The following is a 27,272-nucleotide window of genomic DNA, read 5'->3' as shown; positions in this document are numbered from 1 at the left end:
CCGCCGCAGCAAGCCCATCCCGCTTTGGGGCGGGCTCTGGTGAAGACCAGGTGCCGCTTAGACTCCGGTCCATGGTGTATGCTAGTACCATCTCCTGCCGTAAAATCCTTTAAAGGGGCATTCTAGCAATAAGCGTAATTCATATCCAAATGGGTTATTAAAATATAAGCTAATATGTAATTAGTTGTTATTTTAAGTTTTGATCCTCTTAATAGAAAATGCTGGTGAAATACACTGTAATGAAGAATTAAAATGCTCTTAGAATTAAATGGCCCTTTAGTCAGTCTGTTGATTTTCTCTGCATGGAAAAGACAAGACAGAAGATGGCCGCTGGTCACATGTCCACATCACATGTCCTGCACCTGCCTGGGAAGGTCATGTGATCGCCACTATGTTTGGCTGTAGCCACTTGGTCGCAGTGCATCCAGTATGACCAGTGTTGTGGTGAGATTTATCTTAGTGAGGTAATTTGCAGTGATGGCCGTTAAACATCATTACTAGGTAACAAAGCAAGATAGTCTGTTACATCATCACTGGGAGCAGATTATAAGAGGGAGGAGGAGTTACTGAGAACTAACGGATCATGGGATTTGTAGTTTCCAGTGGTGGCATCTTCGTGATAACTCCACCTACTTTAAAAAGCCCTTAATATTTTGTGAATCTTAAAATCAAACTACTGTATATACTCGTGTATAAGCCGAGTTTTGCAGCACAAAAAATGTGCTGAAAAACCTCACTTCGGCTTATACACGAGTCAATAAAAAAAAAAATTTAATACTCACCCTCCGGTGCCCGGATCCGCCGGCGGCGGCTCCTGATACCCGGCGGCGGCTCCCGAAGTTCAGCACATTAAATAGGTAAACTTAACTCTCACCTTCCGGCGATACTCACCCCCGATCCACGGCGCCGGCTTCCGATCCTCATTGGTGTCTCTCGATCGCCGGCTGCGGCTGTCTTCTTTCTTCTTTTGCCGGCGGAGTCGCGTCCATGCGATCTCCCCGCCGGCGCTTACTATGATGCGGCGGTGTGACGTCATAAGCGGCGACACCGCCGCATTATAGTGAGCACCGCCGGGGAGATCGCATAGACGCGCCTCCGCCGGCAAGAGAAGACAGAAGACTCTGCCGGGGATCGAGAGCCACCGCAGAGGATCGAGGGTGAGTATCGCCGGAAGGTGAGAATTAAGTTTATTTTTTTTTTTAAATGTGCTCAACATACATGAGGGGCAGGCTGGCTGTATACATGAGGGGGCAGGCTGGCTGTATACATGAGGGGGCAGGCTGGCTGTATACATGAGGGGGCAGGCTGGCTGTATACATGAGGGGGCAGGCTGGCTGTATACATGAGGGGGCAGGCTGGCTGTATACATGAGGGGGCAGGCTGGCTGTATACATGAGGGGGCAGGCTGGCTGTATACGTTATGTAACCATACTAACTTATCACAGTCTTCTGCTGTGAAGCAAGAAATAACTTCTTATAAATCTCTAAAGCATCTTTTGTCTCTTATCATTCTCCTTCTGCTTGCTGCAGGGGACATCTCTCCTAACCCAGGTCCACCTTCTGCTTATTCCCTCTTCTCCTTCTCAACCCGTAACCGCTTTTATAAATGTGCTCTATGGAACGCCCGCTCTGTGTGTAATAAACTAGAATCAGTTCATGATCTTTCTTTCTAAGTCTTTTGACATGCTTGCCATTACGGAAACATGGATCCAGCAGGATGACTCCGCCTCCGTTGCAGCATTGTCTTATGGTGGTTTACATTTTTCGCACTGTTCCAGACCTGACAATAGGCAGGGAGGTGGGGTAGGCATACTCCTCTCTCCACAATGCACTTTCCAGGTCATTCCTCCTGTACCCTCTCTTACTTTCCCATCTTTTGAAGTCCACACTCTTAGACTTTTCCGCCCATTCTCTCTTCGAGTGGCTGTAGTATACCGTCCTCCTGGCTCACCTTATCAGTTTCTTGACCACTTTGCCTCTTGGCTCTCTCACTTTCTATCCTGTGACATTCCAACCATCATCATGGGAGACTTCAACATCCCTGTTAACACTCCCATTTCCCCTCCTGCCTCTCAGCTCTTAGCACTAACTACTTCTCTCGGTCTTTCACACCTCTGCGTTTCCCCCACTCATAGTGAGGGAAACATCCTCGATTTGGTCTTCTCCCGACCATCTTCAATATCTGATTTTACCAATTCCTCCTTTCCACTTTCAGACCATAATCTCCTTTCTTTTACTTTCAATAATCCTTCTCATTCTCAGAATCCTTCCACCCATAATTCATACCGGAACCCACGTGCAATAGATACTCACCAACTCACAGAAAACTTACAGACTGCACTGTCCCCCATCTCCTCTTTCACCTGTCCAAACCTGGCTACTAACCACTATAATCACACTGTCAGAAGTGCGCTAGATGAGATGGCACCACTCACTATCCGAAATTTTCAACACACACACAGGCAACCTTGGCACACTGAACAAACTCGTTTCCTTCGGCAGTGCTTCAGGATTGCTGAGCGTCTGTGGAGAAAATCACGCACATCTGCAGACTTTCTTCACTTCAAATTTATGCTAAAAACTTATAACTCTGCCCTTCACCTTGCTAAACAGGTCTATTTTACTAATCTCATATCCTCGCTCTGTAACAACCCCAAAAGGCTCTTTGATATCCTTCATTCCTTACTAACACCAAAGGTGCAGCCACCTGTCACAGACCTTGGGGCTGAAGATCTGGCCACCTACTTTAAGGATAAAATTGATTGTATCCGCCAGGAAATAATTGCTCAATCCACTCACCCCTCCAATCCCCTTCCCTCCCATACCTTATCTTGTTCACTCTCTTCCTTTGAGCCAGTCACAGAGGAAGAAGTGTCTAGGCTCCTTTCCTCTGTTCGCCCCACTACCTGCATCAATGACCCCATCCCCTCACATCTGGTATAGTCTCTCTCCCCAGCAGTCACTTCTCACCTAACTAAAATTTTCAATCTCTCTCTCTCTCTTCTGGGGTCGTCCTCTCTTCTTTCAAGCATGCTATTGTCACCCCTTTACTAAAGAAACCTTCACTGGACCCATCCAATGCTACTAACTACCGACCAGTTTCTAACCTCCCTTTCATCTCCAAACTCCTGGAACGCTTGGTCTATTCTCGACTAAACCGCTATCTCTCAGCTAACTCCCTCCTTGACCCCCTACAACAGTGATGGCTAACCTATGACAAGCGTGTCAGTGCTGACACACGTAGCCATTTTCACTGACACACGGCTGCCTGAGAGTTAAGTTTCATCCTACATGACCAGGTGCAGTAGCCGGGAGGCTGAGAGATTGCACTGAGCTTCCAGCACTCCCCCCTCCTCCTCCTCCCCCGGGCCGGCCCCTCCCCCTGTGTCAGCAGGAGAGGTGACCCGGCCATACACCCAGGAGGCTCCTCTGCAGCTCCTGATAGTTGTGGGGGGGGGGGGGAGAAGATGGCAGCAAGTCAGAGGTCACATCGCTGCTGCCTTGTGTGATGTCCCAGCCACCTCTACACTGACCATCTCCACAGCAGGGGCAAGGGAGGACAACCATTCTCATCATATAGTAAGTAAGGTCAGTGCACTGTATGATAGAAGTCATCAGGGCTTGTGTATCAGTTTTGTGATGTACAAGCCCTGAAATAATCGCAACGCCTTGCAAATCGCCAACCATTGCGATTATTTTGCTCCTCACACCTTCTCCATGCCAAGAGGGCATTAAGGAGATGCAGACAGCGGCGCTTGCACCCTCGCTATAACCTGTGAACTTTCATGACAGAAAGTTCACTGGTTACTAAGCATTTCCACACCTGTCTGATTGTAAGCGATCTATTACAATGTGCGATTTGCACATAGTAATAGATGATTGGGAAAATCCCCATGTACTGCCATACTGTAGTATGGCAGTACATGGTAGGATCAATCAGACAACCTAGGGTTAAATTACCCTAGAAGTTAAATAATTATACATATTTGTTATTTAAACTATAAATATCACAAAATTATGTTTTTTTGTGAAGGTGACACACCACCCGAGTTATGCTCGGTTTTTTGGCAAATTTTGACACACCAAGCTCAAAAGGTTGGCCATCACTGCCCTACAATCTGGTTTCCGTTCTATGTATTCCACTGAAACTGCCCTTTCTAAAGTCTCCAATGATCTCCTCACTGAAAAATCCAAAGGTGACTATTCTCTCTTCATTCTCCTGGATCTATCGGCAGCGTTTGATACTGTGGACCACCAGCTCCTCCTTAGGATGCTTCACTCCATTGGCCTAAAGGACACTGCACTCTCTTGGTTTTCTTCCTATCTCTCTGACCGCACTTTCAGTGTCTCCTTTTCTGGATCTCTCTCTTCTTCTGTTCCTCTCTCTGTTGGGGTTCCTCAGGGATCAGTCCTAGGTCCTCTTCTCTTCTCCCTCTATACTCCCCCCATTGGACAAACCATCAGCAGATTTGGTTTCCAGTATCATCTTTATGCTGATGACACCCAGCTATATACTGCACGTAACATCACCCCTGCCTTACTCCAGAACACCAGTGACTGTCTCTCTGCTGTCTCTAACATCATGTCCTCTCTCTTCTTGAAACTTAATCTTTCTAAGACTGAACTTCTTGTCTTTCCACCATCTACTAACCAAACCAACCCTGACCTCTCCATCTCGGTCTGCGGGATCACTATAGCACCGAGGCAGCAGGCCCGCTGTCTTGGGGTTGTGCTGGACTCTGACCTCTCCTTTTTACCATATATTCAATCTCTTGCTCGCTCTTGCCGTATGCATCTCAGAAACATCTCCAGAATCCGGTCGTTTCTGACATTTGAAACTTCTAAAATGCTAATTGTTGCCCTTATTCACTCTCGACTAGACTACTGTAACTCCCTACTAATCGGTCTTCCACTCTCTAAACTCTCTCCTCTTCAATTTATTCTTAATGCAGCAGCCAGGCTCGTCTTTCAGGCCAAACGCTACACGGATGCCTCCAGTTTGTGCCAATCACTGCACTGGCTACCTGTCTCCTTCCGTATTCACTTTAAAATAATAACCCTAATCCACAAAGCTCCACATAATGCTGCACCTCCCTATCTCTCTTCTCTCATCTCAGTCTATCGCCCTTCCCGTGCTCTTCGATCTGCCAGTGACATTAGATTAATCTCTACCTTAATTCGAACCTCCCATGCACGTATCCAGGACTTCTCCCGAGTTGCACCAATTCTCTGGAATGCCCTTCCCCAGACTCTGAGACTAATACCCACCCTCCAAAGCATCAAACGTGCTCTCAAAACCCATCTCTTTAGGCAAGCCTATCACACTCGCTAACTGCTTGAAATGTCAACTCTCCCTTTACTAATCCATCCTATCTCCCATCTGTTATCTGGCAAACAGCTGATATATACCAAGCTCCAGGCTTCTCTGCAGTCTTTTTAACCTAGGACTCTGTAAATAAGATGGCGGCTGATGGCTGGTTCAAGCAGCAACATTGTTGTTTAGTAAATTATTTATTAAATTATCTTATATTTTATATTGTTCCCTTTATAAAGAATGGCTGGACCATTATACAACCTCTTGTGTCACCCCCTCATCCTCATAGTCTGTAAGCTCTTGTGAGCAGGGCCCTCACTCCTATTGTTCCATATGACTGTTTGTTCTTTGTAATGTAATATAGTTGTATATGTCCCCTATGATTTGTAAAGCGCTACGGAATTTGATGGCGCTATATAAATAAAGATTATTATTATTATTACATGAGGGGGCAGGCTGGCTGTATACATTGAGGGGGCAGGCTGGCTGTATACATTGAGGGGGCAGGCTGGCTGTATACTACACCTCGAGTATATACGGTATTTGAGCTTCATTTTGTAAGTAATGACATTGAGTTTTGTTGTATTCATTTATTTATAGCATCATGGTTTTTTTTTATCAGATGTTCCTGGAATACACCTTTTTAAGAATTTAAATACTACTACCATCTCAGTGAGGTAATGTGCATAATGGCAGTTACACACATAATTACTATGGTAAAAGAGCAGAACAGTCTGTTAATCACATGGTTGAAGGCAGATTCTAAAACATTGCTAGCAAAGCTGCCATTTACTGCAATACTGCAGTATAGCAATATATAGTGGAAGTGATCAGACACCGAATGGTTAACCCCTTACCAATGTATGATGTATTAGTACATAACACGTGAACTGCAGGTGTATGGAGAGTGTTCTCAGCCAGCAAACGCGCACTGATCGCAGGAGTTAAGCCTTGAATTGCCACCAACAAAGCCATATTGGCTTTGATCATCATCTGGAAGCGCCAATCTTTTACCATACGAAGACTCTAGGCTGTCTGATTTTAGCCCATGTATTACAATGTTCGATTTGCACATTGTAATAGATGGTGTGGAAAATCCCCATATACTGCCATACTTTAGTATGGCAGTATATGGTTGGATTAATCAGATAACTTAGGGTTAAAATACCGTAGGGGGGCTGAAAAATGGTAAAAAATTAAATAAATACATTCATTAATTAAAAAAACTAAAAATAAAAATCGCCCTCCATTCTGTAGAACTGATATAAATATAAACAGTAAAAATCATAAACATGTTAGGCATCGCTGCGTCCCAAAATGTCCAATCTAGCGAAATATAATAATTGATATTCCCAGCGTTCAACTCCCTAACAAAATATAACGCCCAAAGGCGAAAATGCTACTATTTGAACATTTTGCAACACATAAAAAAATTTAATAAATGGTGATCAAAAGGCCATAAAGCCCTCAAAATGGTAATTGAAAACATAAACTCATCTTGCAAAAAGTGACAGTATACGCAGCTCCATACACTGAAATATGGAAAAGTTTATATACTATATATCCTGCAGTGGGGGCTGGCAGGCTATATCCCGCACTGGGGGCTGGCAGGCTATATCCCGCACTGGGGGCTGGCAGGCTATATACTACAGGGGGCCCCCTCCTCTCCTGCCAACCCATCTTGTGTCTCCTATGGAAAGTCATGTGACCTGAGCTCAGGTCACATGACTTTCTACATTGGTCGTGGGCTGGAGCAGTGAGTAGCTCCGCCCATCCCCATGGCTGTGTGAGGCTGCGTGCACATAGGGCGATGAACAAGATTGAGATGTCTATGTGACAGCCAAATCATGTAGCCAGAGCAGCCCCTGTATACAATGAAAGGCTGGTGGGAAGGTGCTATATGCATCCTCACTGTAGGTCTCTGTATACAGATAGATGATAACAGTGATCCAATGGGCTGTTACCATTAGATCACTGTTATCTGTGATCTATATACGAGAAAAGCAGGGAACACATGCGCCCATGTAAAAAAAAATTGTAATTAAAAAAACAAATAAATTACATTAAAAAAAAGTTTCAAAAATGTTTTAAAAGTGTTATGCCCTCAATCTTCCAAAAGTAAATGAAATAAGTTTAGTCAGCCACCGGTTAGGGTCGGCCCGCTCTTCGAGTGGAGCATCTGCGGAGGGCGTCAACACTGGCCTGCTCTGTGGATGGAGGGGTCTGGGGTCTGTGTCAGCCCTGGCCCGCTCTATGGGTGGGTGGGGGTCTCTGGGTCATCGTCAGCCTTGGCGCCCACTCTGTGGGAGGGGGGGGGGGTCTGAGGTCAGCGTCAGCCCTGGCCTGCTCTGTGGATGTCGGGGTCTGAGGTCAGCGTCAGCCTTGGCCTGCCCTGGGGGGGGGGGGGGGGGGTTCTGGGGTCAGTGTCAGCCTTGGCCCGCTCTGTGGGTGGGGGGTTCTAAGGTCAGTGTCAGCCCCAGATAGTACTATAATTGTCTCAAGTAGCTACAAAAACAGGGCCTGTAACAATGTTCTTAATTATAATAATAATCTTTATATGGCGCCATCATATTCCGTAGCTTTTCAAATCAGATTTTGCCAGAATATAATAATAATACTCCTCTCACCATTTTTGAGGTGTATGAAATTTTCAATAATACAAATACATAACTCCTAGTCGTATATAGTTCTAACCCCTTCGCGTTGCAGCATTTTTTCATTCATTATTCCATGTCGTGTACTGGGAGGCCGAAATAAAATCCAAATGATACGTCTCATTTATTCTTTGGTTCGGTAGGATCACTGTGATACCAAATTTATGTATTTCTGAAAATGTATTCAAAATAAATTTCTGAAAATGTAGCTAAGCTCCGGTCACATGACCTTCTATCCGAACAGCAAGCTAGCCCAGTGAGGGCGCAAGCTGCAATCCGGATCGCATTGAGCGCTGGCACCGCCCGGGGAGTAAATCAGCTTGTAGAGGCGTTTTTGCGACCTCTGATCATATGGACAATAGTCTATTAACTCTTATACGACTAGGAGTTATATATTTGTATTACTGAAAATTTCATACTCCTCCTTGGCTGAAATTACTCTATAAAAATGTTGAGAGGAGTATTATTACCCTTCTGGAAAAATATTAGTGCGACCTCTGGACCAATGGATTTCCCACCCTCTGCTTATATTTGAGTCGATGGGGCAGATTTATCAAGCTGTCTGAAAGTCAGAATTGTGATTGATTGCCATGGGCAACTAGAAATATTCTGACTTTCAGACAGCTTTAAAAATCTGCCCAAATAGGTTTTCCCAGTTTTTGGTGGTAAAATTAGAGGCCTCAGCTTATACTTGCACTGAAAAGATCAATTTGTTATGCAGAAATCATTCCCACAAACGGCTCTGTACATGGAAAAATAAAAAAATGATGGATTTTTGAGCAAAGCAAAAAACGAAAACACAAAAACAAAATATGGCCAAGTCGTTAAGGGGCTAAAGACTTTTTTTTACAACTCCGGTACTTGGTCTATGGTGGTATAATCTGTAATATATCCAACAATTAACTCCCAAGCGTTGCAATTTTTGTGATGCGCGCACACACTCTCTCTGATACTACTATTTATTTCAAATAAATATTTTTTGAACATTCAAAAATAAAGTGTACATTATTTATTATTTACATGCATTTGCTTTTGAAGCTACAATTAAATACCGTAAATAAGCAATCACTAAAAATGTAAAAAGATGTGTTTTCAGGAGCTGTTATGGCTTCATGATGAGTTATAGGAGTTGATGTGTGCTTACATAACATGCTTGTTACTGGTTTGTTTCCAATCTCGTTTTGTTTCATGAAGCCTGAGGAAAGTATATCAGGGGCTGATGCTTACAGTTGAGGAACACAGAATATATATCATTTTTTTATTTACTTTTTTTTTTTTGTCGGGGGGGGGTGGACAGTCACCTAATTACAGATAGATGCAAGCCTCTAGCCTCCTTAATGCTAAAACCTTTTTTCTTTTTAAGTTACCTAGTTTTTATACCATTGCATGGAACTATATAAGGCAGTGATGGCGAACCTCTGACACACGTAGCCATTTTCAGTGATACGCGGCTGCTGGAGAGTTAAGTTTCATCCTCTGTTCCTACATGGCCAGGTGCAGTAGCAGAGGCTGAGAGATTGTCATGCACTGAGATCCCAGCACTCCCCCCGCCTCCTCCCCCCTGTGTGAGCTGTGCCTCATGTCTCCAGTAAGCACAGGTATCATCAAGGGGCTTAGCACCAGGAGATGTGACCCGGCCATCAACTCCACAAACTCCTCTGCAGCTCCTGATAGTTGTAGTGGGGGGAGGGTGGCAGCACAGAAAGGGGCTACATCGGTGCTGCCTTCTGTGATGTCCCAGCAGCTGCCACCTCTACACTGACCATCTCCACAGCAGGGATTAGGGTGGACAACCACTCTCATCAGCACGGATGAGGGAGGACAACCACTCTCATCATACAGTGAGTAATGTCAGTGCACTGTATGATGAAAGACAGTCATCAGGGCTTGTGTGTCAGTTTTGTGACGTACAAGCCCTGAAATAATAGCAACACATGTTTTTTGAAATGCATCCAAACCAAAGTCCAGCCCCTGTGACTACCCCAGATTTTGTCAGGATGCAAGAGTAAGTTGTAACACACAATTATATTGTAATGCAAATGCTTAGAAAAGGCAAAGAGGTATATTTGCACTGCAGGTGTAATGGGCTTCTGCAACCTGTCTTTAGTGAAAATGAAAATGTTCCCCTGTTCAGTTAGGTTGTTGTGTTTTTAAATCTATCTACCAGTTCAAAAGATATAACCTCCAGTGGTGTTGTCAGGTTGTAGCTTTACTTTGGCAGAATGTACGTAACCTGATCTCAACTGTACTTGACTCTTCTTTTTTTTTTAATCTCCTTCTCTGGGAGATGTAACAAGGTGCATAGCTGTAATATTAATTCTAGTGGCCAATGCAGTGAATTGTATGAGACCATGGGGAAGTCTGCTTTTGTTTGTGCCCGTCAAGGACAGCATTAACATTATTTTGTTTTTTGGGAGCATAAAGGCCGCATGGACTTAAAACTATCCCTTATTTAACAGTATTTACGGTTCCAGTGACTTGAAGAGAGCTCTAACCCTCTCCCCTTAAAGGAGTTGCCCAATTTCAGTAAATAATGGATATTATATAGGCGCACCTGGACGTTATACTACGTCCCTGCGGCTAGATACTTAGCGCACCGGGACATAGTATAACGTCCTGCTTATGGCACTGGCTCACGAATGGAGCCGGCACCAGAAGCAGCGGCTATCAGCTGTCTATCACAGCTCACACCACGCGCTAACGCCCGCGATCGGACCCCTTACATGCCATGGTCAAGCATAACCGTGGTGTGTAAGGGTGTTCCTGCAATGCATCGAATCCCCCGTGCCGATTCTTTTCTGGGCAGCCCCAAAGTCTGCCGAGTGCTCCGGGGCTGCCCGATCTCCTTGGTAGTCAGATCCCTTCCGGGTCTGACAGTAAACTGTCTGCGCATGCGTCTGCATGCTCAGACAGTTTACACTGCTCTACAATGAAAAAGTATTGTAGAGCAGTGTATTGGATTTGAACCAGCGATCAGAGCATCGCTGGTTCAAGTAGGTATGAGAAAAAAAATGTAATAACACTAAAATTTCACTGTCCCATAAAAACACTTAATAAAGTATAAAAAAACACAAACAGACAAAAAAACCCACATATTTGGTATTTCTGCATCCATAACAATCTGTATAATAAAACAGAAGCATTACTGGACCTGCACGGTAAACGGCGGGGGGAAAAAAACGCAAATATGTTCCGAAAAAAAGATCATTTTTAATTAATACCTTTAAAAAATGCTCTAAAAAATGATTTCAAAAATGTTCCGCACTCTAAAATGAGACCACTAAAAAGAACAACTCTTGCAAAAAATAAGCCCCTAACCAGATTTGTCAGCCGAAAAATAAAAAACTTCTGCATATGAAAAGATGGTGATGCTAAAATGAACAAAATTTTCTCCAAATTAGTTTTTATTCAGGAAAATTGAATAAAATACACAACCCCCCCCCCCCCATATTTGATATCGCTACGTCCGTCACAATCTGCATAATAAAACAGAATTGTGATTGGACCCGCAAAGGGAATCCCGTAAAAAACAGCCTCAAAAAACTCTCTGAACAAAAAGATGATTTTTAATTATTACCCTTTAAAAAATGCTCCAAAAGTGATTAAAAAAAGTTACGCACTCTAAAATAAGCCCACTAAAAAGAACAATCCTTCTTAGCCAGATTTGTAAGCCGAAAAATAAAAAAGGTTATGCATATGAAAGTCAGTGATGCTAAAATAAACATTTTCGCCAAATTACTGTTTATTCAGTAAAAATGGGGGGGGGGGGACTATATAAATGAGGTCTTTTCGTAATCGTGGAGAATAGATTAAAAATAATATACTATTTTTACGGTATGGTAAACGGCCAAAAAAAAACACAATTAGCTATAGATCCCCCAAAATTATGTAACAGAAGAGTGCATCTCATGTGGCAAAAAAAATAAGCCCCTATATGTCCACAACGAAAAAAATTATAGCCTGTACAATGTGACATAGCAAATCTGATCTGCATGGCGCCTCCTTCCCTTCTATGCCCGGCCGTGCGCCCATTCAGCAGGTTACCACCACATATGGGGTATCAGTGTACTCGGGAGAAATTGGGTATCAAACTTTGTGGAGCCTTTTTTCATTTAATTCATTAAAAAATGTTTAATTTTAAAAAAATCCCGCTGGTGCGGTTATTGGAGTATACCTGGAGAGACCTTAGGAGGCTATTTGGCATTAAGGGGGGATTCAAATTTACTCCTCTGTGGGGTAATCTTAACTTTTTGGATCTAAAATGGAAGATGTCGGGTTTTGGGGAAAAAAAGGGGATTAAGTCTCTGGAGCAGTTGGAGGAAGATGGGGCACTGCCTTCTTTTCAGGACTGGTGTTTTAGGGGTATTTTGGAGGAAAGGGACTTTTTTAGGTATTGCCAAATTGCACATGCATATAGGAAAGAATTACACCACGATAGGTTCACGATACACGTAGGGGGTAAATTTATGGAACTATTAGATTTAGACTTGTCACGACTTAACTTATCTAGTATTTATCGCCGGCTTAGGTCCAGCATAGACCAGAATGTTAGTCATGTAACTCAAGTGAAATGGACAAATCAGGTCGGATATATCACTGCGGCACAATGGCGAGATATTTACAAGAGTGTGGTTAGATCATCGATTAATTTAAATCACAGATGTACACAACTTTTTATACTATATAGAATTTATTTCTCACCATATTTAATGTTTAAAATAGGTCTAAGTGAAAATTCTAACTGTAGGAGATGTAAAAGGTCTCAAGCCGATATCCTCCATGTTCTATGGGACTGCCCGAAGATCAACTCTTATTGGGAGGAGATCTTCACGAATCTAGAGGTCCAGCTTCAATGTTCTTTCCCGCGCGTGGCCACATTTGGGGTTCTGGGCTTGCTCCCGATCCCCTTAGACGATAGATCAAAAAGCGACTTGGCCTTGAAGACTATCTTCCTTGCGAGACTAGTATTAGTCAAACACTGGTTAGATGATAAATCCCCAACAGTGAATGAATGGAGTAATTTAGTTAAGCGTATAAAATTGTATGAATGTGCTTACGAGAAACGATATAGGAAGGGCAGCAGACTCAACGATATCTGGAATCAGTGGAGATTATAGAGTTTTTTCTATATAGGGTACTCCACTGAGTATATATCGTGACCACTCAATGTCTCCAGCATCGTTAGTGGGTGGGGGTGGGGGGGTATGGGGGGGGGGATATGTACATAGATATCATGACACTTGTGTAATATGTTGATGGCTCTCAATGGTGGGGAGCCTTGTATATGTTATATATATACTATTTACAAAGATGTCATGTAATGATGAAATGCTTTATGGATATTTGATAAAATTACAATTAAAAAAAAAAAAAAAAAAAATGTTTAATTTTCCACCCAAAATGAATGTATTGTCGAAAAATATTACATTTTGTTGACCGCACCTCCATTTTGTTTTAATCCCTATAAAACACTTTTAACAAACTTCTCAAAAGTGGTTTTTCATACGTTGTTCTGTGTAGTTTCCTTAATGGGGTCATTAACAATTCTAGCTATTATTTAGGCCTCTCACAGTCAATTAGAAGTTGAGCAGGTCCATCTAAATATTAGTTTTGGTGATTTTCCCAAAAATTTGAAAAATGGCACCCAAATTTTGAGCCTCATAAGATTCTAGTAAAATATGTGGAATCTTAAAAAAACATGCCAACATAAAGCAGACATTTGGGAAATGTACCGTATATACTCGAGTATAAGCCGACCCGAGTATAAGCCGAGACCCCTAATTTTACCACCAAAAACTGGGGAAAACTACTGACTCGAGTATAAGCCGAGGGTGGGAAATGCATTGGTCAAACCCCCCCAGTAGTATACAGCCTGCCAGCCCCCAGTAGTATACAGCCTGCCAGCCCCCAGTAGTATACAGCCTGCCAGCCCCCAGTAGTATACAGCAAGCCCCTAGTAGTATACAGCCAGCCTGCCCCCACAGCCCTTAAAAAAATAAACTTAAATACTCACCCTCCGATGTCAGCGCGGCTCCCCGGTGTTGGCGCGTCCCGTCTTCTTTCTTCTTCACGGCTCTTTTTCTCTCTTCTTTCTTCCGGCATGGACGCGGCCATGTTTTCTTCTAGCAGGCGCATACTATGACGCGGCCGCTGCCGACGTCATAGTATGCACGGCCACGAAGAAAAAATTTTTAAACTAATTTGAAGTACAATAAGTCACGAGAAAACAATCTCAAAATCCCCTGGATATCTTATAGTGTTCCAAAACTATAACCACTTATAGTGACACAGGCCAGATTTGAAAAATGGGGGCGCATCCTTAAGGCCAAAATAGGCTGAGTCCCGTAGGGGTCTAATGTCAAGGTCATTGTGTAGTCCCATGTGAATATAACCTAGCTTGTGTATTCTAAGCTTATTTAATAAATTATAAGATGAATATAAATGAACATTGATCAAAATTAGAGAAGACTTCCATGTACTGTACCCTTATGGTTTACCAATTTGTACAACTTTACAATTAAGACCATTACCCAAAGATAAAAAGATGTGTATAGAGATATGTACAGAGCGGCACTTACACTCACCAGCCACTTTATTAGGTACACCTGTCCAACTGCTCGTTAACACTTAATTTCTAATCAGCCAATCACATGGCGGCAACTCAGTGCATTTAGGCATGTAGACATGGTCAAGACAATCTCCTGCAGTTCAAACCTAGCATCAGTATGGGGAAGAAAGGTGATTTGAGTGCCTTTGAATGTGGCATGGTTGTTGGTGCCAGAAGGGCTGGTCTGAGTATTTCAGAAACTGCTGATCTACTGGGATTTTCACGCACAACCATCTCTAGGGTTTACAGAGAGTGGTCCGAAAAAGAAAAAATATCCTGTGAGCGGCAGTTCTGTGGGCGGAAATGCCTTGTTGATGCCAGAGGTCAGAGTAGAATAGGCAGACTGGTTCGAACTGATAGAAAGGCAACAGTGACTCAAATCGCCACCAGTTACAACCAAGGTAGGCAGAAGAGCATCTCTGAACGCACAGTACGTCGAACTTTGAGGCAGATGGGCTACAGCAGCAGAAGACCACACCGGGTGCCACTCCTTTCAGCTAAGAACAGGAACAGGAAACAGGAGGCTACAATTTGCACAAGCTCATCGAAATTGGACAGTAGAAGATTGGAAAAACGTTGCCTGGTCTGATGAGTCTCGATTTCTGCTGCGACATTCGGATGGTAGGGTCAGAATTTGGCATCAACAACATGAAAGCATGGATCCATCCGGCCTTGTATCAATAGTTCAGGCTGGTGGTGGTGGTGTCATGGTGTGGGGAATATTTTCTTGGCACTCTTTGGGGCTCCTTGGTACCAATTGAGCATCATTGCAACGCCACAGCCTACCTGACTATTGTTGCTGACCATGTCCATCCCTTTATGACCACAATGTACCCAACATCTGGCAACTTTCAGCAGGATAATGCGCCATGTCATAAAGCTGGAATCATCTCAGACTAGTTTCTTGAACATGACAATGAGTTCACTGTACTCAAATGGCCTCCATAGTCACCAGATCTCAATCCAATAGAGCATCTTTGGGATGTGGTGGAACGGGAGATTCGCATCATGGATGTGCAGCCGACAAATCTGCGGCAACTGTGTGATGCCATCATGTCAATATGGACCAAAATCTCTGAGGAATGCTTCCAGCACCTTGTTGAATCTATGCCACGAAGAATTGAGGCAGTTCTGAAGGCAAAAGGCGGGTCCAACCCGTTACTAGCAGGGTGTACCTAATAAAGTGGCCGGTGAGTGTATATACATACGCTAAAGATCAAAATAGAAGAACAACACACAATTCCCTAAATGTCAAGGTGATTGTGTAGTCCTATGTTATATCCTTACATGAGTAAATTTCTGTATTTTAAAATTATTTCATAAATTGTATGTGTTCTAAAGCGCGGAATAAAAATACCATATATACTAGAGTATAAGCCAAGTTTTTCAGCACAATTTTTTTTGTGCTGAAAACTCCCTTCTCAGCTTTCAGCTCCCTTTTGTGCTGAAAACTCCCTTCTCAGCTTGTACTCGCCATTCTGACGCCTCCGGACAGCTCCTCTTCTATCTTTTTGTACATGGGTTCTGGCTCCAGGTCTGCGACAGCTTCGTGTGCACGGCCCAGCCAGAGCACAATTGTGATGTCAGCAGCGGCTGGAAAGGGGGGCTGCTATATCCCAGATAAAGGATAAAGAAGAACATACAATTCTGTTGATTATCAGAAAATAATTCCCTATAATATATGAGAGAGAGATGTGTGTCAATAGGGCAATAAAATGACTTTATTAGAGAACAATTCAAACAGACCTGACACAAAATACATGGACATATAAAATAACTTAAAAATAGTACAGTAGTACCAATAACAATCAACTAGTTGAAATTGCCATGTAAGGCCAATCAACATAACACCCTCTCAAAAAAAATGTAAACATCCACCCCTCCTAGTAGTAAACATATGTAGCACTCAACATCAGCCCATCGGTGAGAATCCAAATCCACAAAGATAGATAGTCTACCTAACAATCTCTAAGGTATGAAAGCTCCATGATATATTACTAATTCAGATAATGATGGCGAGTTACCCCATCAGGGGTAGGTCAAAATAAAGAGTGGGTAGGAGATGGATGTAGAGAAGGTGGAGGGAGCGATACTCGTGGGGCGTCTTCTCGGCCCTGTCTCCTCGCACTGTCCAGATGACATGATAAATATTACTCTCCCACACTCGCAGCAGGTTCACTCTTATAATCTTTCTTTGCTCCCTCTGCTTAGGTATTGCAGCAGAGTTTATACTTCAGTACATTCTATGGGCTCACGACTGATCTTGGAGTTATTCATACAGGCCTAGATATTTATCTGTGCCTGCTGATTCATTATTTGTTATTGGTCATTCATTTTTTTGTGTGCCTAGATCAGTTGTCATATACCTGCTATTTGTTTTTGTGGAATCTCCACTATATTTGGATTTGCACAGGTCCTGGACAGTGCTCAGAGCAGGGTCGCTTTGGGGTGACAGGTCTTCGGCATTATCAGGTGCCACTGTCTCCCCGTTGTCCGTATCCTTTTGGGGGTACGGTCCCTCTGTTTTAAGTGATTTTATATTGTGTTTTGTCCGATTAGTGTTTTCTCTTTTGTATTTATTTATTGGTTAATTAAAATTGTTCTTCTTTTGCTACTTGACACATTTTTTTTGTATTTTTTATGCAGTTCTATAGATATTGACTTAACTACAATTGTTTCTTATAACTACTGTTTCCTAGTTACAGTACATTTATGATAACATCTAGATCTAAATAATTACTATATAAAATATGTCGGAAGAGAAATTCCTAGTTTCCCCAGCTCAACTGAAAACTAATAAACCTTGCTACTAACTTCCAGACCATGTGTAGTAATTTAGAAGATTTTTGCTGCAATAATTGTTTTCAAAATTCACAGAATTAGCTTTTTTGGCTCAGAACATATGTGAATCTGCATGAAAATGTAGCGTAATAATCGTACCTGTGTCACCTAAATCAGACCTGTCATCAAGTTAAAAAATGCTAAATGACATATGTCATCATATCGCTGCAGCTTCCTTTAATTATTTTTGTCCTTTCAAATGTTTACATGTGGCCCCAGAAATTTTTCTGTAGATTAGCTTATGCTAGCCAAAGGGGTAGCAACCCTTTATTCTCTTTTTGGGGTGTACCTCTGTGTACTTTATGAAAAAAGTGGAGAAATGGAAATATTGGTTATGAAATTAAGTCATTCTGCATTTTGCAAAAATAAGATTCCTCTCTGACAGTCTTTTTTTAAACTAGAGAAATAGGGTGGTTGAATGTCTAAGGACTTGTAATGAGTGTCTAAGCACCTGCTATGAAATGTTCAAAGAATGCATCTTCAATGTCCTTTGACTCATAAGTGCTTTCATTCATCTGAACTTGTATTCAAAAGAGCTTGCAGGCCTCATGACTTACCAGCATGTTGTTTTGCCCTCTGATAGGAAACTAGAAAGATTAATTAGTATGTCATCTGGGTTTTATGGTACATAGAAAATATATAGTCATGACTTCTTAGTACCTCATGTATGACCAAGGACATGTATAAAAAAATTTTTTCGGGGGGGTCATGAGAATGTGTTATTAGGTGTATGTAGTTACTTTAATTCAGATGACGCTTTTCCTTTCTTAAGTTCCCACTTCCATGATTATCATTATTTGTCATGTTACTAATGTAAATGACAACTTCAAACCTATAAGCACTGCAGGGAGAGTGATTGTTGTTTGAAATAGTGTTGAGGCTGCTGTGTTCACAAATATTAAGTAGTGGATTCTCTTTACAGAGAGTGAGTAGATCTCTCTGTGGGAAAGATCTTTATTTTGGCTCCAACTCCTTGAGATCTAAAGTGGGTTGTAAAAGTACTCACCCTTTGAACTTTTCTTAATTCTATATAATAATTATAAAACTTTGTTTATATAGGATCATTATATTCTGCAGCACTGTACAGATCATAGGGCACATATACATATAGAGCAAGACATTACAGAATAATAACATAATTAGATGAAACAGCTGGGAAGCACTGTCTGGGACTGGTAGTGAGCGGATCCTTCTTGTCACAGTGGGACTCTCTGCAAACCTCCAACCCCGATATGCCATTATCTTGGTTGGAATGTCATAACTGACCTTCTATATTAGCTCTGATGCAGACTCTAGATTTGGTTCCTCCCCACGGGCCCCTGAGGCCATCCTTAGGTTCCCATCCCTTCCTGAACATGTGCTATCCTAACTCTATCCCATCTTACTGAGTCTTCTCATGGGTGACACTTATACCTGGAAGATGGAGCTGTCGGTTGAGCTAACTGATGCGGAATGGGAAAAAAACTTTCTGTTCTGCCACAGATTGCTCTCTAGTTCCCAGGAGAGGAATTACAAAATTTTATTCAGGTGGTACAGGTGCCCTGCCATCCTTCACAAAATGTATCCAGTGGTTTTGGAACTCTGTCAGAGGTGGGATCCATGTTGTATATCTGGTGGAGCTGTTCAGGGATGCAACCTTTCTGGCGAATGGTGTTTGATACCTATAACTATGTTACTGGTAAGACCATGAAAGCATGCCCCCAGGTGGCGCTCCTCTCTGTGCTGCCGGGCACCATCTCTTCTTTTAAAAAGGGCCTCTTTCATCATACTGATAACCTGTGTGGAATGAAGATTTGGGAGACTCCTTCTCCCCTGTCTTGTCTGTATTGTATGTACTCCTTGTCTGTCTTTGGTCTGTCTGTTCCTGGACAACTAGATTGAGCACGAGACCCTGCAGTAGTCTTACTAAGGTCATGTTCTATAACGTATTCTCTTGGGCAAGTCCTGACACATTACACCTATGCTCCATGCCGTGGTCCTGTGCGGCCACTATTCATACTTGAGAACTTTTGTTTAATTCACATTTATTAAATGACATCTACCACCAGGATGAAAGACTGTATGCAAATGAGCCATAGGTGTTAATGGAGCCTGGAGCCCCTCAGGCTCATTTACATACAGTCTTTCATCCAGTTTTTGTCAGAGGTGTGAAATCACAAGATAAAATGGACCTTGACCTCACAAATTTCTTTAAATGACTGTTCTAAAAATTTAGGTCAGGGCCGAACATATATTGGTCCAAGGCCTGCTTGTCATACCTCTAAACTTTAAGGGACTGCACCAGTAGCCAGCACACTAGATGCACCAACACACAGTACAGACGTCTTTTCACGTCGCTGCAGTTTTCCTCTGCTCCCGCGCTAATCTAGAGAGAAGGAAGCTGGGAAAAGTGAGATGCAGTGTGATGCCGGTGGCAATACATTCTGTAGGGGTTAATTATAGCTGCTGGGTCTGATCAGACCCTATCCAGCTCTGATCCAACATCTGCACACACAGGGTCTCATATCCCCCTTTAACTGGGACTCTTACAGATGTTAAAAAAAATTCCCCTCTACACTAAAAAATCACTATGGTCACCCCGCATATATATTGTAATGTATAGTGTATATATATGTATATTTCTCTCCAGCTTTTGTAACGTTAACTCTTCAAAATACTAAAAATGGCCCTTAAACCAATAAGTATGAAAATTCATGAGAAATGCTCAGTTCAGTAAAGCCTTTTAAGGCCTGGTCAGAAAGGGGTTAAGGTGTTAATGGCATATTAACAAAACACAAACGTTACCAAAATGTTAACATGTTCATTAACATTGTGTTAACATCGCATTTTGTAAACGGAAATGTTAAAAGTAATGTAATGAGGCAAATCTCATCAGCTGTTGTATGGTGGAGTTGTATCAGCTGTTCTATGTGTAGAAGTAGCTTACAGTTTACTGCAGCTCCTGCCTCTATGACGGGAAAAGAGGACATCAATAAAAAATGGCGACTCTAATCCCATGGATAAAAGTATCAGATGTATAAAGACTTCTAGAAGGCACTGTTGTTTGTGGGGGAGGAGGGGTGCAGTGGTGACAGGGTTTATTTAAATGGTAGAATTGTTCGGACTTTCCTCTGGATGCATTCACACATGGCAGGATTTGAGTCTTTGTTGTCACTCCAGTAAGGCATCCTACAATCGGCACCCCATGATTATAGTTTCGGGGTGGGGAGGAAGGGGCTTCTTCTCCACCATGGATATTCTTGCATTGAGATGAGGCCTGACAGTTTTTTGCAGCAGCTTCTTTCCAACTTGTAGCTACAGGAAGAGGTTGTCAAAGAGACCAAAAAAATATTGACTGGGGACTGCTTGTATATATTTTGTAATAACATTGTGATCTTCCATTATTGGAATAGCTGAAAGAAAAAGTTATATTGAGGGTGTCATTTGTGTTTGCCATTTCATAGTGTGTATGCTATTAAAAGTATTTAACCATGGGTTGGATAGGTGTTTTGTGTGCGAGGATATGCATTTGTATGTCCATTTCTATTATATAATGGGAAGAATGCAGATTATCCACGGAAGGTTTGTAGTGTGCTGCCTCGCAGCATGGATACTGTTCATCCGTGTAATCATACTGTATGAGTCATGCCTCAGGAGTCTTTTGCCTTTGTTTCTGCCTTCCTGTGGGCAGGCTTTGAGATCACACCTTTTTATTTTTTAATGCCTTGTCATGTTATGACTTCTGTGTGCAATTACTGAACACAGTTAGTAATTGAATGACTGATTTATTTTTCCTTGATCATTTTCCATTTTCATTTTACCTTAGGATAATTTGAATTGTTTTACAAAGCTTGATAAATTGCGTGTGACAAATGCCCACCTTTAGGTCACTTCACAGGGTACATGAACACTAGAGAGCCTCACAATTTAGTACATAAAACCCCACTACCTACACAAGATGGATTCTTAAAGCTAAACTCTACTCCTAACACCCACTCAAACCTTTGCTGCCACCTCCTATACTTTTTAACTTGTACGAAGAAGGAAAATGGGAACTTTTCTCATTAATGCTCCGTGAGCTTTTCTACCGCCCCCTAAGTTGTGGGGTTGCTGAGAGATGGACGTTCACATGCTAGTGTGACCCCTCTTGCCCATCAGTAAAGTAAATTTTGTAAGTGGCTTGTTATTAAATCTAATAACTTTTCAAAGAAAATTGTTACAATGGTCCATTGCTTCTAATCAACTGGATACCCTGTTCTCCCCCCATATCAAACGTTAGGCTTTAATGAAGGCAGTTGTCATATGATTTAGTGTTGTTTCAGGAGGGATAGAGTCCCAAAGTTTGTAAGATAGATAGGGGTACCTTGACCCTATCTTGTTAGCAGGGGCTCAAAACTCCAGGTTATTTCTACGTTATTATCAAATATATAATTTTTCTTTGATTTGAATTTTGGAGGGAAAAGACCGAGCCAAATCCTCCCTTTGAATACTACTGAACCTTCTCCATGTGTCCAGGATGATGGCCAGGCCATCTCCTGTGGAAGTGTTAAAATGCAACTGATACCAGTGCTCCATGGTTTTCTCTTTCATGAGAATTTTACGCTATATTGTCTTTTTTTTTTTTTTTATAATACAAACATGGAAATAGATTTTGTTTTGGATGCTTGCAAAATTAATTTGTTGCAAAATATATTTTACAAAGCCCCTTCCCCTTTTGAATGTCCAAATTCTTGTTTGTTTACCCTTTGGTTTATTTTGGTGGAGTTTAAACCCCTACGCGCACCTAGATGTAATAGTTTGTCCCATAGTCATGCCTGGAAGCAGGAAATCATACATTATGATTCGGCTGCGCTTCGCATGCCCCTGCAGCTCACGAGCCCGTAGCAGCCGCTACGGCTATAGTTTCGCATGATATGCTGTGTTCTGTGATACAAATGACTGCATCCTGGAGCAGTTGAATCTCTCATACCCACACACAGGCTGCAGGGGGTGTGGCCATCCTGGTGCTGCGGGGAGGGAGGGGTATAATACAGCTGACACCCGCCTGTTACTGTCACAATCAGTGCTGGCAACGATCGCGGCAGTTAACCTGTTAAGTGCCGCGGTCAAACTCAGCCATGGCACCTAACTTACCATCCCATGCCATCGCAGCCTAGAGTCTCGTTGAGACTTGTAGGCTTGCCCTGTGTAATGATCTCTAGTAGCCAGCAAATGGCTACAGTATTATTGCAGTATATAGTATTAGCAATCAGACCCTGCAGAGTTAAAGTACCCTGGTGGGTCTGAAATAATGGTAAAAAAATGTAAAGAAAAAAATAAAAAAAATAGTAAAAGTAAAATAAAAAAAAAGTAAAAATTGTAAATCACCTCCTATACCTAGAACACCTATAAAAAAATAAAAACCTTAAAAATCATAAACATGTATTGCCACATCCCAAAATTTCCCAAAATATTAAAAAGATTACTCCCGGTTGTGAACACCGTTAATCCCAAATGTATATAAATGAATACACCAGAACATGCCACAAAAAATAACAACTTACGTAGGTTCGTACACCAAAGTGTGAAAAAGTTAGCCTCAGAGTTTGGCAAAATGGAAAATATTTTTTAAGTACAAAGGATTTAAATTCTTTTACATCTATTAAAACCTAACAAAACCTATATAAATTTGATATCCCTGTGATCGTACTAACCAAAGAATAAAGAATTTATTCATTTAGAGCGCAGAATAAATCCCGTAAAAACCGAGCCCACAAGAAGAAGCCACAAATGTTTGTGTGTGTGTGAGGGGGGTGTTGTCAATTTCATTGCATTTGGAATTTTTTTCCAGCTTTCCGATATATTGCAAGGAATGTTTAATGGTGCCACAAAAAAGTACAATTTGTCCCACAGATAACAATCCCTAACATATCTCTGTAAACATAAAATTAAAGTTATTGCTTTTGGAATGAAGGGAGTGAAAACCATGTATCAAAAAAATGAAAGTGGGTAGCGATAAAAGTAAAATGGAAAAAACCCATCAGTGGCAAGTGGTTAAAATACCCCCTATATCACATGATAAGTTTACAAATTCTCTGAGATAAGGGACTTGTGGTACCTGAGGCTACCTTCACACATGAAATTTTGGTTGTGTTTTGAAATAGAAAGGCTCCACATGTTTTGGTAATGTGTTTCCAACACGTTAACTAAATGTGAAGGAAATGCAATCTTGCCTGAACATGCGGTTACAGGTGGAGCCTTTGGATTGACGTCCACATGTGGGGTGTTCTCTTACTCGGAAGAAACTGCATAATATATTCGTAGATGCATTTCCTACTTTTATTCCGTTATATTTGGTTAAATTTTAGGGCTAAATGAACATGTTATTGAATTCCAGATCAAACCATCATTTTGTTTTGAAGTTCTGTAAAATTGTTAAAGGGTTCGCAAGCTTCCTACTTGCAGTTTTGAATAGAGGGGTGGGTTCTATTAACTCCCAAAATCCCTAAAAAAATAAAATGGTCTCTAAAATAATGGATTCTAAAATTTTCTTGAAAATTTGAGAAGATGCTGTTCGATCTTTCTAGCATCGTAATAAAACAAAAGGACACATAAAATGATGCCAACGCAGAGATATGGTAATTAACATTTAGAAAATAATTTTTATAATAAGACTATCAGTTTGAAAAACAGGACACTTTGAATTTTGAAAATGTCTATTTTTTTCAAAATGTTTACCAAGTTCTCTTTTTTTCATAAATAAATGCTAAATATATTGACCAAAATTTCCCACTTACTTGAAGTACAAAATGTCACCAAAAAAAAAAAACAAACTTGAAAACATTTGGGTAGGTTAAAGCATTTTAAAGTGATTACCAGATAAAGTAACACATGAAAAATAGGTCTTGTTATCACGGCTCTAATGAGCTTGGTCACTAAGGGGAAGCAAAACTGGAGATATCATCCACTGTTTAAGGTTACAGTCGGGTATTGAGATCTGTCTTTAATATGACACCAGAATTGTGTTTTTACCACGGTTCTGGAAATATGATTGTTTAACATGGGAGACTATCATGTTGTTTATATACATGGTCTCTGCACAGGAATTTGCAAATATGATGTATATAGCAGTATGACGGTTGTGAAGGGGTTAAAGAGGACTTGTCACCCCGAAAATGACCCCTACCAAATGTGCCCCCCCATAATCCTCTCCCCAGCCATTTTTTTTTTTTTTTTTAATTTATGTGTGGTAAGTTGATTTAAACCGATCCGACCTCTTACCAATTTAGAGGTCGAATTCTCGTATCTTGTGTCCTGGCAGTCGGCCTTATTCATAAGGGGGCCGGCCGACACACCCCCAGCATGCCCCTGTCAGCGTGGACCTGTAGTAGAAGCCGGCAGCATTGCATATATTGTGTAATTGCTGCCGGCTCTCTGTGATCACGGTAGTTTTATATTTGTACATGGGCTAGAAATCTCACACAGGTGCGTTAATGAATTCCCCCATTGTGTTATCTAATGACGTATGTAAAAGGTTCCACTTGAGAGGAGAAAAGGTCCACTTTACTTTTTAGTACCAAAAATAAAATTGAAATTAATCCTGTATCTGATCTGTCCTTGTATCACTTCATTCCCAGACTAGATCCTCAGCTTCAAGTGGTTAAATGTTCTCCCTGTATTTGCTTGACCTCTTGTAAGGGCTTAGCCATTTGGGAAAAAGTCAGTGCGCCAAAAAATTATACTATTGGAACACCAAAATTGAGACTACTAATAGCTGACGAAAAGTACAACTAGAAAGTCTTAATTTTCCCAGTTAACATCAGACAATAATAATTGTGAATTAGAATAAGGCTGTCTCCTCTAACTGCACAGTTTTTCTTTCCACCCCTTGTAGGTGTAATATTGGTTAGAATATCTAGTATAAATGCAATATGCTACTAAGCACCTCTGCGTTTCTGCTCATATTGCATTTTGCTAAACAGGATAATAAATGTTCAGTTTTATCATTTGGTAGAAATGTTAGAACTTGTAAAAAAAAAACCTTTTAAAGTTTCCTAGCAACACTGATTGACGCTATTAAATCAAACACACATCGCCAAGCACTGAAAGACCACCAGTTGCCTGGTGATGAACAGGTAAATATAATCAAATATCACTGTATAAAACATCTGCCCCACAGTTATATTATCATCTTTTAGACTTCAATCCTTATGTGTAAGAGATTAATTTCCTGATTTACTATAATGTATACTCTTAGACAGGAAGTTAAGTATTTTACTAAACAAAGTACCGTAACTTAAAAACACTGATATTTTAAAGTCTGCTGTAAAATTGGATAAGCAGAGGTTACATTAACGCCTCACCACGCGTCATAGACACGTGATGAGGTGCCATTACCCCCCAAAATAATTGCCATGCGGGCTGCGGGGCTCCCTGCCAGTTCCGCAGGCCTGTGTAGCAGCTGCCAGTGTCTATATGATCCCAACGGGACCTGAGCACAGTGTCCGGTGAGTGTGAGCCGGGAGGGTGTTGGACTGCACTCTATGTATAGTGTGTGTTCGGAATGAGTGTGCGCTGGTGGTTGGTGGCATCAGGTGCTAGGGGAGGGGGGCAGGGAACCATCGACAGGGTCAGTCATGGTCTGTGCGTCGAACTTTCTGAGGAGACGAAGAAAAATCTTGTGTACCCCTTGTTTACTGCATTATGTAATAATTATACTGCCATAGTTTGCTATTTAGCACAGACGATACTGACAGATGATTTTTTTGTATAAATAGCGTCTATTAACATTATATACGGTTTTATTTGGAAAACCATGTGCAGGAGCAGAAAGGTGAGGGGCATTTTTTTTTAATGCACCCAAACCATAACAAACCAGGGACTCAGAACAGGATTTTGTTAGGGTGCAAGGTAGGTAAAAACACACAATTATATTGTAATACAAATGTTCCTAAAAGACAGGAAGATATCTTTACAATCCAGCTATAATGGGCTTCTGCAACCTGTCTTAAGTGAAAATTAGTTCCCTGGTGTGAAGGTTCCCTTTAATTGAGGCAGAGCGTTTTTATTTTTTAATATACATTTTTTAGAACAAAAGCACAACAGATCAATAGTATTACAATGTTTCTGTCAACCAGGCCAAGTACAATCTATATCTAAGAAGGAAAGGAGTAGTATTTACTAATGCACATACTGTACATACATAATATTTCTTTATATAGTGCACACAGATTACACAGTGCTGCACAAATCAGTCCCTGTCGCAATGGGGCTCACAACCTACCTAATCAACCTACCAGTATGTTTTGGAGTGTGAGAGGAAACTGGAGGACCCGGAGGAAACCCACACAAACACGGAGAGGACATACAAACTCTTTGCAGATGTTGACCTGGATGGGACTTGAACTCAGGACCCCAGCGCTGCAAGGCTGTAGTGCTAACCACTTAGCCACCATGCTGCCCATACTGGAGTTGTTGCACTTAAGCAGTACTTTATGGTGGCTAGGTTACCCTAAATTAACAATGTGGCACCCTAAATCATATACAAATAAAAAGACATAGAAGTGAAATTCTGCAATATACACTATAAGGGTGATCTATAGGGTGGAGCCCATAAGTGTGAGGTTCAAAGCAAGATAAGGCTACCTAAGGCTAGTATTGATAACACAATTAAGATAATTTTTAACCCTTTACTTCATAATTTTACTCAATTTTATTGCTGTTTTAGCTCCTATCACTCCCTAGGCTGGTTGGTACAAAATTCCAGGCTGTGACCGAGGACTCTCTAAGCGGACACAATGGGACTCATTTACTTTCGTTGGATATTCCAACGTTTTCCAATTTGCGCTGCATTTAGCAGGGGATTGTGTTGCATACTATCGGATTTTGGCATATCGGT

General features: G+C 41.5%; 1 protein-coding gene across 1 annotated transcript in view; it reads left to right on the top strand.

Moving 5' to 3' along the window:
* The window catches only part of SGSM1 (small G protein signaling modulator 1), a 139,199-nt gene that overhangs the window by 8,832 nt on the left and 103,095 nt on the right, over nt 1-27,272 (top strand). The window lies entirely within an intron of this gene.

The sequence above is a fragment of the Engystomops pustulosus genome, chromosome 1 (genome assembly GCF_040894005.1).
Source record: "Engystomops pustulosus chromosome 1, aEngPut4.maternal, whole genome shotgun sequence".
Lineage (NCBI taxonomy): Eukaryota > Metazoa > Chordata > Amphibia > Anura > Leptodactylidae > Engystomops > Engystomops pustulosus.
The sequence above is the reverse complement of the archived record's forward strand: the minus strand, read 5'-3'. Positions and strand labels throughout refer to the sequence as shown.